At 40.9% G+C, this 15390-nt stretch overlaps 1 long non-coding RNA gene across 1 annotated transcript; it reads right to left on the minus strand.

The window, feature by feature from the left end:
* Positions 1–6053: 6053 nt before the first annotated feature.
* On the minus strand, positions 6054–15153 carry LOC116450548. The gene is made up of 2 exons (XR_004242828.1): positions 12459–15153; positions 6054–9980 (listed from the first exon to the last, which is right to left on the minus strand). It is a non-coding gene; the product is annotated as an uncharacterized LOC116450548 (long non-coding RNA).
* Positions 15154–15390: the final 237 nt, after the last annotated feature.

Raw genomic sequence — 15390 nt, forward strand, 5'->3', positions numbered from 1 at the left:
GGCTTCAGAGAAATGTTTTCTGTAATTACATGAGTAAGAAAATGCATTGTGAGATTAATGCACATAACAGTTATTAAAACAATTTGTAAACGTATTGTCCACAAAATGGATATTAAAACACATGGATCTTTGCCTCAGTAATAAAATAAAATTGTTGTAGGGAATTTTGTCAGAGATATTGAGAGGACTATGAGACCCATTTGCATGTGGCGCACATGGCCCTGGTCATGTCACCAAGGGGCCACAGTTTTCTGCTGTATTTCTTTTCTCTTCTCCTTTACCCTTCATTCATATGTATTGGCACCCTGGCACTGGATGATAGGATGCACAAAGCCGATTTTTCTAACAGAGATTTTCCTCTGCTTCTGATGATATTAAGAAGTAAGTTGCCACGCAGAAAGCATTATGCCCACCTCACATACTTCAAGTACAATGCTGCCATTGCTGTCTCTTGGAAAACATATGGATGGGTCACCACTTTCACCCTTTCATCTCTCAGCAACTAGGGAAGCAATTTTTGATAAAATAGGATGGGCACTCAGAGTTCTGTCTCCTGCAACTTCTTTCTTAGCTTTCATTCTGATAATCTCGTTACTGTAAAACTTGTGTAAATGCTTCCTACAGAGCCATTTCAGCACCAGAATTTGCAAGTAAAAACAGTCAGTTAGTTTATAAATTATGTGTCTTCCATATTTGGGAAACAACGTATAACTCTGGCCACTGCAGCAGGCAGTTAAGGAAGAAAAAACTAGAAAATCTTAGTGTTGGTACTGCTGAGAAGGAATCATGCGCCAGTCGCTTTTTGTGCTGAGAGGAACAAGTATTACAGTAAGGAAGAGTTCACTGTTTGGAATAGTACCAAACAGCAAATTATTTTTTATTTTAAAAGGTTTTTATTTGTTCATTCAATAGGAAGCATCAAAGATGCTAGCAGCTAAAAATTAATCAGTCTGCACCAAAATATCCTGCTTCCAGAAATAATCATGCAAGTGATAAAACTACTGGTCATCTGTTGCTTTGCAAAACTTTTTCAATTTCTAAGATGGCAATCCACAGCTTGCAACAATGCCTTATCCAGCAGAGATTAGCCAACCTGGTTGGACAGCTAGTAAAAATGAAATTTCAGATATTCAGGATCAATGCATTCCCTGAAGACTGTGGAGCTCAGGTTGACTGCCAACCCTGACACCTGCCAGTAAGAGTTACATTGCAGTGCTATGCAGTAACAGATCCCAAAAGGGCTTCAATATTTTGACCATGTATCAGGAACTCAGAGGCAGTCACTGGAGAATATCCTTCGGTAAGGATAGTTTTATGGTTATAAAAAATGCAAAACGCATAATACAAAATTCAGCTGTGGTGTTTTCTTGTTTGGTTTTTTCCTTTTCTTTTCTTTTTTTTTTTTCAGGATTAAAACAACATTTCCAAAGAATAAGCAAAACTGACCTCACCTACGTACAAAGACTGAAATGTGCTAAACTTTGAAGACTATAAAAGATACATAGGGAACATTCTGCATCTGAGGAACAGTAATTCTGGATCCTGCAGAAAGGTCTACAAGATAGAGGTGACTAATCTGGCCTCTTTAATGACTAGAAAAAGAAACAAATTGGAAAATAACCACCTTCCAGGCCTCACTTCATGCAATGACCTGGAAAAGAAACCCTATTGGCACCAGCAATCAAGTTTTCCTGTATTATCTTCCCAGGGGGTTGATTACACTGTCCTAAATATTGGGTGAGTGCCTGAGGTCCAGAATTCTTTACACTGTAGTTATTCCTCAAGAATCCAAACACAATTAGAAAAGCAGCAACATACAGTGGTAGTCAGTATACAGCATTAGAATAACAACAGTTCAGAATTGCCAATCAGGAGGGGTACCAAAACAAGGATATAGCACACCAGCTGTGGACTTTATGATTTTCAAGCCACTTTTTACAACAGGAGCAGAAAAGTAGCTCAGAAAACAGGAAAGCATGGCAGTATCACATCTGTTTTTCCCAAACTGACAATTTTTGTAGCTAAATGAAAAATAAAGAAATTCATAGAATTGTAGACTCATTGAAGTTGGAAAAGACCTCTAAGTTTGAGTCCAGCTCTTAACCCAGCACCTTCAAGTCCACCACTAAACCACATCCCCAAGTGCAACATCCACACCCCTTTTGAACACCTCAAGGGTGGTGGCTCCGCCACTTCCCTGGGCAGCCTTTTCCAATGTCTAGTTGTCTTTTCAGTGAAGATATCTGTTCTAAACCTCCCTTGGAACAACTTGAGGGCATTTTCTCTCATCCTGGTGCTTGTTACTTGGGAGAAGAGATCAATCCCCACCTTGCTACAGCCTCTACAGTCAGGTGGTTGTAGAGAGCAATGAGGTCTCCCCTGGGCTTCCTTTTCTCCAGACTGAACAGCCCGAGCTCCCTCAGCCGCTCCCCATATGAGTCACTCTCAAGATTCTTCCCCAGCTCCATTGCCCTTCTCTGGACATGCTCCAGCACCTCAATGTCCTTCTTGCAGTGAGGGGCCCAGAAGAGAACACCGGATTCCAGGTGTGGCCTCACCAGTACCGAGTACAGGGGGACAATCCCTGCCCTGGTCCTGCTGGCCACACTGTTGCTGATACAGGCCAGGATGCCATTGCTCTTCTTGGCCACCTGTGCACACGCCGACTCTTGTTCAGCCAGAGCTCCTTTTCCAGGGAGCAGCTTCCCAGCCACTCTGTCCCCAGCCTGTGGGGGGGCTGTTGCAACCCAAGTGCAGGACCTGGCACTTCGCCTTGTTAAATCTCATACAATTGGCTTCAGGTACCATTCTCCAGAACCCAATCTCTTCTAATTTATTTTTAAGAAGAAGTTATAGTTTTATCTTGCATGCATGATTTGTTCAAAGGATACTTGAAAAGTAAACTTTTGAAGCCAGCAAAAGCCTTTAAGCATTCTAAATAAGCGATGGATTTGTTGCACTCACATTTCTAACTTACGTTAAACCAAACAAAGAGCAGAAAATGTTTTTCAATATTAGCTTATTACACTGACAGAGAGTTCCTCAATGTTCCTCTCATATTTTTGTTCCCGCTATGGTCAAATCTCAGTGTGCTGGCTAGTACAGGCAGTGTACTCTGTCAGGCACTACTTCACCTGTTGGAAATGGTTCTTACCCAAAGGCTTCACAATCTGAAAAGAGAGGACAGGCATGAATAAGAAACTGTAAGCACAAGAGAGACTTCTTCCCTGTGATTATACAGGGAAAGTGGTCCCAAAGTGGGAGATAAACTCTACATCTGCTGCTCTCTTTCAACATACTACTTAGAAGTACACAACTGGGGTTTTTCTCTTCCTTTTTCTTATGGTTTGGGCATTATAAGGCTTGGTCTCACTGGCAAATTTCAGCTAAAGATCATAGGAAATGTATTCTGTTAAATGTAACTCTCTGGCCAAATTTGTGCTTGCTACCTAATCCTCGATACTACTGTGCTGATAACTGCTTCTTTTGTGGTGCTCACACTTGAAATAGAGGTCAAATTGTATGGACAATTTTTTGCCTTCAATGTGATAATCAAGCATGCCTGCTGCCTGGACTCCTGCGGGGAATTCTCATCCAGCACTATAATTTCCAATCCCTTAGCCTATCAAGTACTGTTGATGTTTCATTTCAGGCAGAAGACCATGAAGTGTTTTTTTGCTCTCAGAGGCCTTAAGGAGGAAACAATTTTAAGCAATGTAAGAAAAAATACAACAATTGCATGTACCCTTATTGTATCACCCATATGCCGCAGCGGAGGTCAGCTGGTATTAAAGATGACATGTTCTTATTCTTATTTGCTTTATATGCTTTATATGTTAATTGCACACATTTCCTTACTCTAAGGTCTGGAAAAAGTACCCTTCTGTAGCAAATTCATCTCAATCACATAACTTGAGTTGGAAATTTTTCTCAAGAAACTTTGCTTAAAGTGCTTTAAAGATGGAAGAAGTGCATACTTACACATTTTATTGGATTCATGTTATTATAAGAGTAAACCTGAAGTGAACATTTCTTCTGCTGAACTGGAGTCTGAGCTGAGACGCTTTTTAGAAGCACAGGTTTTACTTCACTTCTACTGAAAGCTTCAGCCCTGAGGTGATGAAATCACCCTGAATGCCACATGGAGAGAACATCATTCAGTAAGCAGTGATCTAGTTGAAAAGATCAAGAAAGTAATTTGTGGCCTTTTACATCTTTAATGCAGCATAGAGGGTTTAGTCATTTTGGACAGAGATAGATTAGATGTGTCTGAGTGAGTAACCTGAGGGCAATTCATTAATTAGGAAGAACATGCAGCTGCATATGGGCAAAATTAGGAAGAAAACACATTTGCAGATGCATGAATGGAAGCATGAACAATTCCTTCCCAGTTTTCTTGTCTGAACTGTCATAAAAGCTTGATTTGATTCTGAAAATTGATCATTTATTTTTGGAGATTTTAGAGGTGCCTGGGTAAGTACAGGTGGATGAAGTCCATACAACTTAAATCCTGTTTCAAATTGCTTTGATCCTGCTCCTCATGGTTCGTTTCAGATCTGCAGTGTCTGGTGTTTTGGGTAAGTCAAACACTGTGTTTAAGTGACATATAAAACCAGATGTGGGAGCTGAGTGGCTGAATGGTGATAAGCAAAATAAAAGATCAGACACAGAAGTGAAAGAGAGGTCATTAAATGAAACAACTTTTATGAAACTGTAAATATCTGTTGCAGTCTTTCAAATTGCAAATTTCTGATCTATAAGAATGCCTACCAAAATCCTATTTAACCAATATTGCCAAAATAATGGATACCATTATACTTGTCACCATTTTCCTGTTCTCCTGGGAAAATTATTGTTTAGAGATTACAGACTAAGGCAGTTTGAAATCAGATGTCCTTAAACATGATGGAAGAGGAGGAAGAATTGACAGTGCAGTACTTTTTCATTTAAAAGAACATTTTCCTCTGTACATTGTACTTCAAAGATCAGACATATCACTTTAATCTGCATTTAATTTCATTACTGACAGAAGATACTGAGAGAAGAGAAAAACAGCTAAGCAAGCAGAATTGTAAAATTCTCTGTTGAACACAAGAAATGAGCATTCAATATTTTCCTCTACCCACTTTATAAATGAAAAGGTCCCAGTTTGCACATTCACACCACTTAGAATCTGCTTTGAGGTCCTAAGGTAATAATAAAAAAAAATTTAATATGCAGAATTTTCTATTCATATTTTATTACCTGAAATTTTAGCCAAAGTGTATGAATTAAAAAGAATTCAGCAAAGTCCTCAGACATCAAGTGCAGCAAGTGAAGTAGGCAAAGAAAGGAATGTAGCTTGGTACTGTTGGACTATAGTTTCCTAAAGTGATCATGAGTATCTCTTGTTGAGATACCTCTTCAACGCCCTACCAGCTCAATTCAGTTCCCATTCCTCCCCAGCCAAAAACGCTTGCCATGAAGATGGATGATGAAATTTAGAAATTTAGCAAATAGTGGGATTGATGAGAAAAGGAGTAACAGCTGAAGGTTGGGTGTTTTAAAGGTCAGGCTCAGATGTGCTGACTGGGTAGGAGTTTACATAATAGACTCATCTGCCACGTCTGGTGAAAGGTTAGTGCTACTAACTTCTGTGTCAGAAATCAGTCAGATGTAATATAGGCTCAGACTGTCGGAGCTTTAGGTGATTCCCATGTATGGCAACAGATTTTTTTAATGGAACCCAGGACTTACTTTGACTATGTTTAATAACACTGCAAGTCAACTTTCTTTCAGGACTATACATTGTATTTTAGGAGCCTGATGTCAAAGAAAAGGTGCATGTGAATAGACTTTCATGACTGCCCATCTCTCACTTGGAGATCAGAAGAAGTTCCAGATGTTCACACACTTTGAAGTGGGTGCTGGGTTTATTTGAATATCTGGACTAAAGTACTGCAAAGGTGAGTGTTTAAGGGCTTGACAATCATTATCCCTTTTCAGGTGAGTGCTGAGTCCCTTTGACAATGTCTCTTAGTAAGTAGTTGAAAACAAGTATGTTTGAAACAGTATCCCAGAAAAGATAAGTAATAACACATTATTAGACAAATAATTTGACATGGCCATGCACTAAAAGCATCTGTGACTCTCTTAAGCATCTGAACTCTCAGGGGTTAGTATTCCTATTGTTTTTACTGTTTTATCTTAATTGCATCATAAAAGCCTAAAAAACATCACAGTGGTGTCAGTTAATATTGAAATGGAAGACACATATTAAAAAAAGATATAAAGGATCACAAAACAGAAATGCCTAAGATGAAATTAGACACTATTAACAAGTGACTATTGTATGTGTCTGATGAGAAAGGGCACAAGAGAATGAATTATTTAAGTTGTGCACATACTTAGAGGAAAACAGGTGCTTACAAACTTTAGGACAGAAAACCAAGTATAAAATCCTTCAGCTACCACAGTTACTTTGGTACAGTTTGGATGGACTTCAAGTTAGCAGTTTTGAATGTGTCAGAGTGATAAATAAAATCCTTGGCAGAATGCAAAACTGTGATAGCTTAAAAGAGGAATTCCTTGAGGAAAAATGTGAGAGGTAGAACAGATGTTCCACTTCCCAGATAAAATGTCTTCAGCAAATCCATGTATCCACTGTAGTTTAATTGAAGAGTCGTCCATCCTACATTTTCACAAGGTGGAGACACTTGTTTACTGATGGAAGGGAATGGTTACTTCTTCTTTTTCAATAAATATTTCATTATATAACTACAAAGAGAGACAAATGAAACCTCCAAACACCAGCTAATAGGTCCAAATCTTAATGGTTCTTTACAAGGCAAAGGACACATGACAGTTCTTTCCCACATTTTCGTAAAATGATTAAGCACCACCATTCCGAGAAAAAAAAAAAAAGATATTCTGGTAAATTACTTTTGTGACATCAGGAAAAAATAGACTTCTTTGCAGACATATAATAGTCTCCAATGGCAAGATATTTATTTACAAGTAAATATAAGCAGTCCGTTTGGGGTTTAGTCAATTCATTCTTCATTTCAACTAAAAAAGCCAGACACAAGAGAAAAAAATTGTCATTGTCAGATGACAGTATACCATGTCTCACCTTGATTTGTGACTTTGGAAATTTAAGAACCAGGTTTTGAGAGAGGCTCTGCTTTTACCCAGGGGGCTGCATGTCTGTAGTCACGAGTGAATTTCTTCAACCCACACTTGATTTGGGAACGAAGGACTGTGACTCACACCACACCAGTGGGCAGGAGGAATCGTGGCTCCGCGCTTTGCAGTTCCAATCCATGTTTTTTTACTTCTTTGTTTCACACCAGAGGGGAAAACTCATTTGTTTAGTTTCACTTATTCAATCTCATTCAGCTAAATATTGAACCAAATAAGTTTTGAGTTGACCGACCCTCATTTTGGCCAAGAAACAGGTAAGGCTCTAAGTTTGGTTTGAAGATATTCAGGAACATAAACTTGTCTCTTTGTCAAAGCTTGCCCCAAAGATTCTAGCAAAACCTTGAAGGAAATCTGACACAACCTAAAACTTATCCAGGCAATAAAGAGAAATATGATGGAATTCATTCCTTACTATCTGAAGAACTCCTCGTTTGACATTAATTTCAGCAGTTCTTCATGCAGAGACATGGAGAGGTGACAACATCTGGGTAGCACACAGAAAACTTAGAGAAGAAGGCAAGTGTCAAGTCTTCAGGTGTGCACAGAACTTACACTGTTGAGCCCTTGCAATTGCTGCTCTGGCACTTTGCATGCTGCTGGGACGTGACCCATTTCAGACAAAATATGCTAATAAAGATATTTTATCAGCATGACACTTTTCAGCTTTACATATCTAGTGACACTTAGAAAAAATTTTTGAACAAGTGATGCTTGTGTTTTTCAAAGTTGGATTGATTCATTGATAACTGTGCACCGTGAGGGACCAAGTATCTACTCTATGGAAATCAACTCTATCTTGCAAAACACAGATAAAAAGAGTGCACCAGTCATGGCATTCATGCCAAGGGATCGTATTGAACTGGTTAGTCTCAAAAGAATTATCATCAGCACCTCATATCCACCAGATTTTAGTGCCATAAGTGCAACTAATTGAGAAGGAGGCAGAGGAGGGAAAGCATGAAATGAAAATTCAAGTAGTGTCATAGCCCTGAGGCACTGCCAGCCCTACCTGTCCCTGTCCACCCCCTCCAGAACTCCCAGCACCCTGCCTACAGCCCAGAACTTCATGTCAACCTGCCAGGGCCATCAGCCCCCTGCCCCAACACCACAGCAGTGCCAGTCTCCAGCACCCAGGTTCCCTGCCTCCACCTGCAGGTCCACATCTTGGCCTGTCCCCAGCCCCAGGGAGGAGCCCAATGCTCCCGGCTGTGGTGTGGGATGAGCCCCAGCTGCCAGAACCTGCCCTGACAGACCCAGCAGGGAGCTCCCATGGTCCCCAGGGACCGGCAGTGCCCTGATGGGATGAGAGATAAATTGTACAGCTCCAGTCAGATGAGCTGGATTTTCCAACATGCAAAAATCCCACTGGATTTTCCAACAGTTTTCCTTGAGGAAAGCTGCAATACAACTCTAGATATATGCTTTTGAGGCGTCCCTGTGCTGCCACTTCAACAGCATGCCCCAGCAGCAGCTCAACATCTGCTGCAGCTGGAGCCCCTCCAAGCCCAGTCCTGCTTCTTCCACCCTTTTCAGACCCCCTTGAACAAGTTCATTTTGAGCTTTTCCTGGATTTTTTTGCAAATACTCTTTAACAATCGTTTTGATTAAAACACACAGGGATCTTGAGGCCGCATCAGGAATGAGAAGCAGCGATGGAGTTCAGGGAGTTTTCTCTGGTCCCCACAGGTGCTTCTGCAAGGGCTGAAGTGTGTCCTGGCTGGAAAAACTTTCATGGTGCTGGTGGCACCGTGGTAGTGTCAGTGTGTTGATGTGAAGTGACTGCAGAGCCATATTTCTGGCTTTATTGAGAAGGGTGGAACACCTCTCCTATGAGGAAAGTCTGAGAGAATTGGAATCATTCCACTCGGAGAAGAGAAGGCTCTGGAGAGACCTTTTTGTGGCCTTTCAGTAGGGACTACAAGAGAGATGGAGAGGGACTTGTTACAAGGTCGTGTGGTGATAAAACAAGGGGGAATGGCTTTAAACTGAAAGAGAGTATGTTTAGATTTTGATATTAGGAAAAATTTGTTTATTGTGAGGGTGGTGAGGCACTGGAATGAGTTGACAGAGAAATTGTGGATGCTCCATCCCTGGAAGTGTTCAAGGCCAGTCTGGATGAGGCTCTGAGCAATCTGGTCTGTTGGAAGATAACCCTGGCCATGGCCGGAATTTGGAACTACATGATTTTTAAGGTCCCTTCCAAACCAAACCATTCTAGGATTTGCAAGAGGAGCGTGGGACAAGCTATGAACTACTGTTTGGTGAAACAAGAGTGCTGTTGACCAGCTAGAAGTAGGACAAAAAGAAATAATTTTGGTTTTCAGCAAATGTTAACAATGTTAGATATGTGGTGAATTTTCTCATTGTAAAGCCAATCAGCCTCAGGACCGAGGGGTAGAGAAATTCTGAGAGACCCCCTTCATTCAAGGCATTTACAAATTATTTGACAAACATCTTTGCCAGTGGCCTAGATACACTTGATGCCTTTCACCAAAGAATTAGATTAGAAGATTTATTTAAATCCTTAACACATTAGATTTCTATGATTCCTATTTCTACTACTGCTAGGAGCAAGGTATTTTTGCTCTGTAGAGTTATGAACAGTATCTTATCCATATTTCTTACATAGCATCTAACCACCTGTGTCTTCTGCAGTATGAGCCTCTGGTAGTCCAAAGAAATGGAAAACAAAGGAACAAAACTATGTTTTGCTCCTGCCACTGCTAAAAGAAAGATTGTCTTCGATACCTTGCATTCAAATAAAATTGTGGAAAGGAGGAGGTTTTGCCAGTGGTTACCTGCAGGAAAATAAAAACAAAATAAAATTCAGAATGAGAATTTGACTTATTCTTCCATTTAAAAAGAAATAATAAAAGGAAGAAGGAATTATCTCTTCTGAAAGTGCTAATCCCAGAGGCATTGTAATAGCTGAAAAATATCTTTTTCACATTCTCTATGCAAATAATCTTTATCCACTTTTAGATAATGACATTTGGGTAGAGAAGAATAGATTTCCTTTGGGAATGCTTTTATGTCATGTGGCATTCAGTTCCTGAAAACAGCAATTGATCTGTGGGGGTCAAATATACTTAAGATATGATTAATGTTACCAGAAATTAGTCCCTCAACAGCCTCTTTTTCAGGCACAATACCAATAATCAGCTGGCTTCTTTTCCATGCACACATAACACATACCATATTGCTGTTACTTTGCAGAGTTTGTATTTAGCATTTATCCCATTTTTGGATTCACTGTTTTGTTGGTATTATTAGACATAAGCCCATAAAACTAATTTTCACCAATATTAGTACAATCTACATGGCCCAAGGCCTACAGTTGTAGCAGTATTTTTGCTATATTAGCCATGGGTCCCTTGTGAGAAAACTACAGTGCAGAAATTTACTGTGCTCATGTGACAGCTGTTCACCACGTGTTTGGAAGGAACTATCAGGTGTGTTTCCAATTAAAGTGTTCAAGGAATCATCAACAGAAAGTGGCAGCTGACAAAATCTAGGCTTTCCCCTACTCTAAGCTAAAGTTCTGGTGAGAGGAATTTGTTGCAGAAACAATAGCAGACATGAATAGCAGTTTGCTGAGATGTAAGTTTGATACCCTGCTCTGATTTTCTAGGAGCACTCCGGCGTTTGCTTGTACAGACACAGGAGGAAATGCACAAGACCTTATAGATGCTATAACTTTCTGTGGGTTTTTTGTTTTATCTTTTATGAAAACTGCTCTGCTTAGAATACTTGGTTGAGGAAGCATAGAGCCCCACATTTGAGGTGGCTTTTTGCAATGCAGGACACTGGAATGGAAGTGTCTGCAGGACCTAGGAATTGTAGTGAGCAGAGTCGGAGGTGTAAAAGCATAAAAACTGTTGTATTGTCTCAGACCAGTGGTCCATCAAAACTGCTTGCCTACCTCCAACAGCAGCTGCTAATAGATGCTTAGGAAAGACCACAAGAACAGCACATGCCTATATTGACACTTTTTCCCCAAGCACTTACAGCTTCTGGATGTTTGTGGCTTAAGGAATTACTGAGATATTAAGTGTATCCTCAGTCTGATGTTCTGTCCTTGTTTGACTTTTCCCTATGAATGTGTCTAATTGCATTTTGAACAGTTTTATACCTTTGACTTGCATCAGCTGTGTGAAACAAGTTTCACACCTTAATTAGGAGTTGTGCCTAATCAAGTCTCTATTCTGGATTGGACTTCAAGGTTTCTGTCCTCTCCCTCCCCTCCTGCCACACCAAAATCTTGTGGGACTAGAATTTCAAAATTCAACACTTAATAAATGAGAACTTCTGCCCATGTCATCCTTTTGCTGTGACACTGGTATACAGGGCAATTCAAAATTGCACTCTTTGGATGACAGCCATATGCTTCATCTACATACTAACATTACTGGCTTGTCCCTTAAACATAACCAGAGTCCATGGTGGAGTTTGGAGGATGAGCACTGCAAAAGCTGAGTACTGCAAAAGGGTACCTGCTCAGTGCTTATTGACAAGCAGGTTTAACTTAAACTACAGCTTTGCAAGTGAGGCAGATGTGAAATACCAGAGTGTGGTATGTCCAAGCATTCCACACTGATGGTGGTTACACTTACCTTATCACGCAAGACAAAGAGATAAGCTAATTGTTTGATCAGGCTTAGCATTCTCAGATAGTACTTTGTCAGTAATACCTGTTTATAAGCAAAATTCATTCAATATTGTATCTTATAATGTTAGTTCTGAACTAGCCAGCTATACAAATGGCAAAGTACTGCATCTCAGTTACTACATCAGAGCAGTACATGGTGCCTGCTCTATGCTGACAAGTCTGCCACCCTGGAGCACATACAGGCATCTCTGAGACACAGGAATTCCCTGCTTGCAATTTGTGAAGAGTCCTTGGAAAGCCCAGAGTTGATCTGGATCTACCCACTGTAGTGTAGGTAAGGATGAGGGTTGAATAACATTTTTCAGATGTATTAGGCCATCCATTTCAATGTCAGTGCTGGCTAGAAAAAAGATCATGGCCAAGAGGCACAAGGAACAAAACTAATGAAAAGCCCTCAGGCCATATCCTGTCCTCTCCTGGAGACCCTAGCACAAGGAACAGTTCAGAGGAGACAGATTTTGGGTTGTACAGGTGTTTCTCTTATGTCAGCCATTCCCAGCTATTTCAGCAGCCAAGAAAGGCAAATGCAGTAGAGATTAAAAATTACTGAAGAGCCCAGTACAGGTTAGGATCTGTGTGGCTGGGGAGCAGCCTTGCTGAAAAGTACCTGAGGGTCCTGGTACACAACAGAAGCTGAACATGAGTCAGCAGAGCACAGCTGCAGCAACAAAGTCAAACTGGATCCTGGGCTGCAGCCACAGGAGCATTACTGGCAGGCTGGAGATGTGATCATTCCACTCAGGGTTGGTGAGGTTGCATCTGGAATGTTGTGTCCAATTCTGGTTACTACAATTCAAGAAAGACAGAAACAGACTGGAGAGGGTTCAAATGAAGGCTGCAAAGATGGTCAAAGGGCTGGAGAACCTCCCCCATGAGGAAAGACTGAAGGAGGTAGATCTTCCATCCATGGAGAAGAGAAGGCTTACTGGGACCTCATCACACTATTCCAGTGCTTAGAGGGCAGATACAAGGAGGGCAGAGGCTCCTTCTTCACAAGGAGACACACAGAAAAGACAAGAGGCAATGGGTACAAGTTGTACTAGGAGACATTTCACCTTGATATAAGAAAGAAATTTTTCACAGTGAGAATAATAACTCAGTGGAACAACCTTACCAGGAAAATGGTCCCCATCACAGAAGGTTTTCAATTTGAGACTGGTCAGGTTGCTACATGATTTCTTCGAGGCTCCCTTTCCCAAAAAGTTGGGAAAGATGAAAAGTTGGGCCAGATGAACTTTCGAGGTCCACTCCAACCTGGGCTGTTCCATGGTTCTGTGATTCTATGATATAAGTTAGGGCAGGTGTACACTGCACATAGGGCCACAACAAGCTCCAAGGAGATTAGAAGGACCAGACTGTGTTTGTGCCATTTCCCCAGTCTTCCTCCAAGAGGACATCTTGCCCGAGATGCACGGGCCCCCACAATGGGGCTGGCATTTGGTAGCACAAGTGCTGCTCTATTTTGAGGCAGCATGTGCAGGGCTGTTACAACTGGGCCGAGCATTAATTGTACAGAATTTTCAAGGAAGGGGACAAAATTTACCTCTGAAAGACAAGTGAACTGGTTAATTGAGCTTGTTAGGAAAACAGTGTTAGAACAGAGAATTCACATTCTTTATCATTGACACATTTGCAAAATAGCATAATTTTCTCAGTAATTTCATTCAACAAAGGGGAAAGAAAAGGGAGAGGAGTTGTGAAAATTTTGTAAAATGTTCTTTTGTCACTTGTAGAAACATTCTGAAGTGCTTTTTGCTTTTTCTTTTATTTTTCTCCCCCAAAATGACTGTTCATTTAATTTTATATTTTATTATAAAATATTGAATTTTCACATCACAAAATGAAGTATGCAGGTTGACTTGACACTAATCCTTTATGAAATACTCTTCTGCATAGAACTTGTGGAGTTACTGGTGCCATAGCTAATGAGGATGAGTGGGCAGTCTTTTGCCAGATAGAATTTCCATCTTCTGCAAGTCTCTACTAATAAACTGTGACTCCATGGGGTCTGAAAGATCATGTTCTTTTTCACTGCACACTTGCAAGTATCATTTCCTCACCATGGATAATAGCAGCTTGGGGACAAATGATTGCTATACGGTCTCAATACCAGATTGCTTGGCCTGACATAAGTTCTACTGAATGATTTCTGAGTCAGTTTTTGTTATGCATCTTCTAGGAGTTACCTTTTGCTGCTGCTCATTACTCATTATTGCTCTGCTCTCTCACAAGGTTTTTAATAGCACAGCATGGTATGGTGGTAAGTTTAGAACTGCCCCCATCCTTTTATTACTGGTAGTTATCGTGTCTTCCATCACCCTTTCATAATCCACGAATTTTTCTCCTTCATCTTCTCTATCTTGTGTCATAGCTGAGGCTCTCTTTGAGGCATGTACTGTCATTTTCCAAATGTAGGGGCATGGCACCAACCACAGTAAAAGTCCAGGCCAGCTGAGAAATGCTGTTACATAATTGCCCAATAATTGTAATTATCATCAGAGACAGATGCCTGTTACTAATCATAAAAACATTTTGCCTTCTCTTTCTGCTTCCCTGTTGTGTTCTTATTTTCCTTCTTGCTTTTCTTTACACTTTTTTTAATCCACTTTTTTTTCTCTGAACAGACACCTTCAAATAACAGGCTACCTCAACGGAACTCTCCCTCTGCATTGATCTGGTAAGAATGCTGAGAGCATCCAAATTCCACAGACTGTCATACGTGAGGTTTAGGTGACTGAATGATGTCCATTTCCATGGTGTCACAGAAATATTACTTTGCTGAAGTTAAATACAAATGCACTCTTGTTTGTTGTGCTTTTCCTCATTTCCCATGCTCTGCAGCAAACTGCATTAGCGTTCCTTCCAGGAGAGAGGTGGCTGCAAGCAAGGAGACACGCTGCTAGCAAGGCCTCAGCTAAGAAACCTCTGCCTCAGCAAGCTGCAGCAGATTTCATAGGTCACTCACCTACAAGGCTGACAATGTCCCATATGTCACCTCCACAGCCTCAAATCTTCGTTCTGTCCTAGCTCAGCCAGCCTGCCCTAGTTCAAAAGGCCCCTTCAGACAGATGGACTACTCCAACTTCCCTTTTTCCCTATCAGGGAAACGAAAACGAAACGCTTGGGACGCAGCGGAAGTCTATCACTACTCAGCCCTCGCAGACTTCACTCGGCATGCTCCGTGATTTTACTTCATGACCACAAGATGTCTCCTGCAATCCATGGAAATAGTGAAAGGCTGGCAGACAGACTGGGGAGGCGGACACTTAGGAAAAAAAGGGAGCAGCCTCCAGGAAACGCCTGAGGGGAGCTCGCCGTTGCATGTCCCATCCCCAAGAGAAGAGCATCCCAGAGAGAAATGATCCGCTTTGAAAAGAGAAGGAAAATCTGATTAAACTTCTCCTTGAAGCAACAGACTAACCGAAACAACCTGTAAACATTCACAGTTTATAAGCACCCTGCGTGCAAGGAGAAACCAAAAGACTGACAAAGTGCTGAGAAACGTCTGTGAAATACAACAATGTGCACAGAAACAAGAA

Source organism: Corvus moneduloides, chromosome 1, assembly GCF_009650955.1.
Source record: "Corvus moneduloides isolate bCorMon1 chromosome 1, bCorMon1.pri, whole genome shotgun sequence".
NCBI classification, from domain to species: Eukaryota; Metazoa; Chordata; class Aves; order Passeriformes; family Corvidae; genus Corvus; species Corvus moneduloides.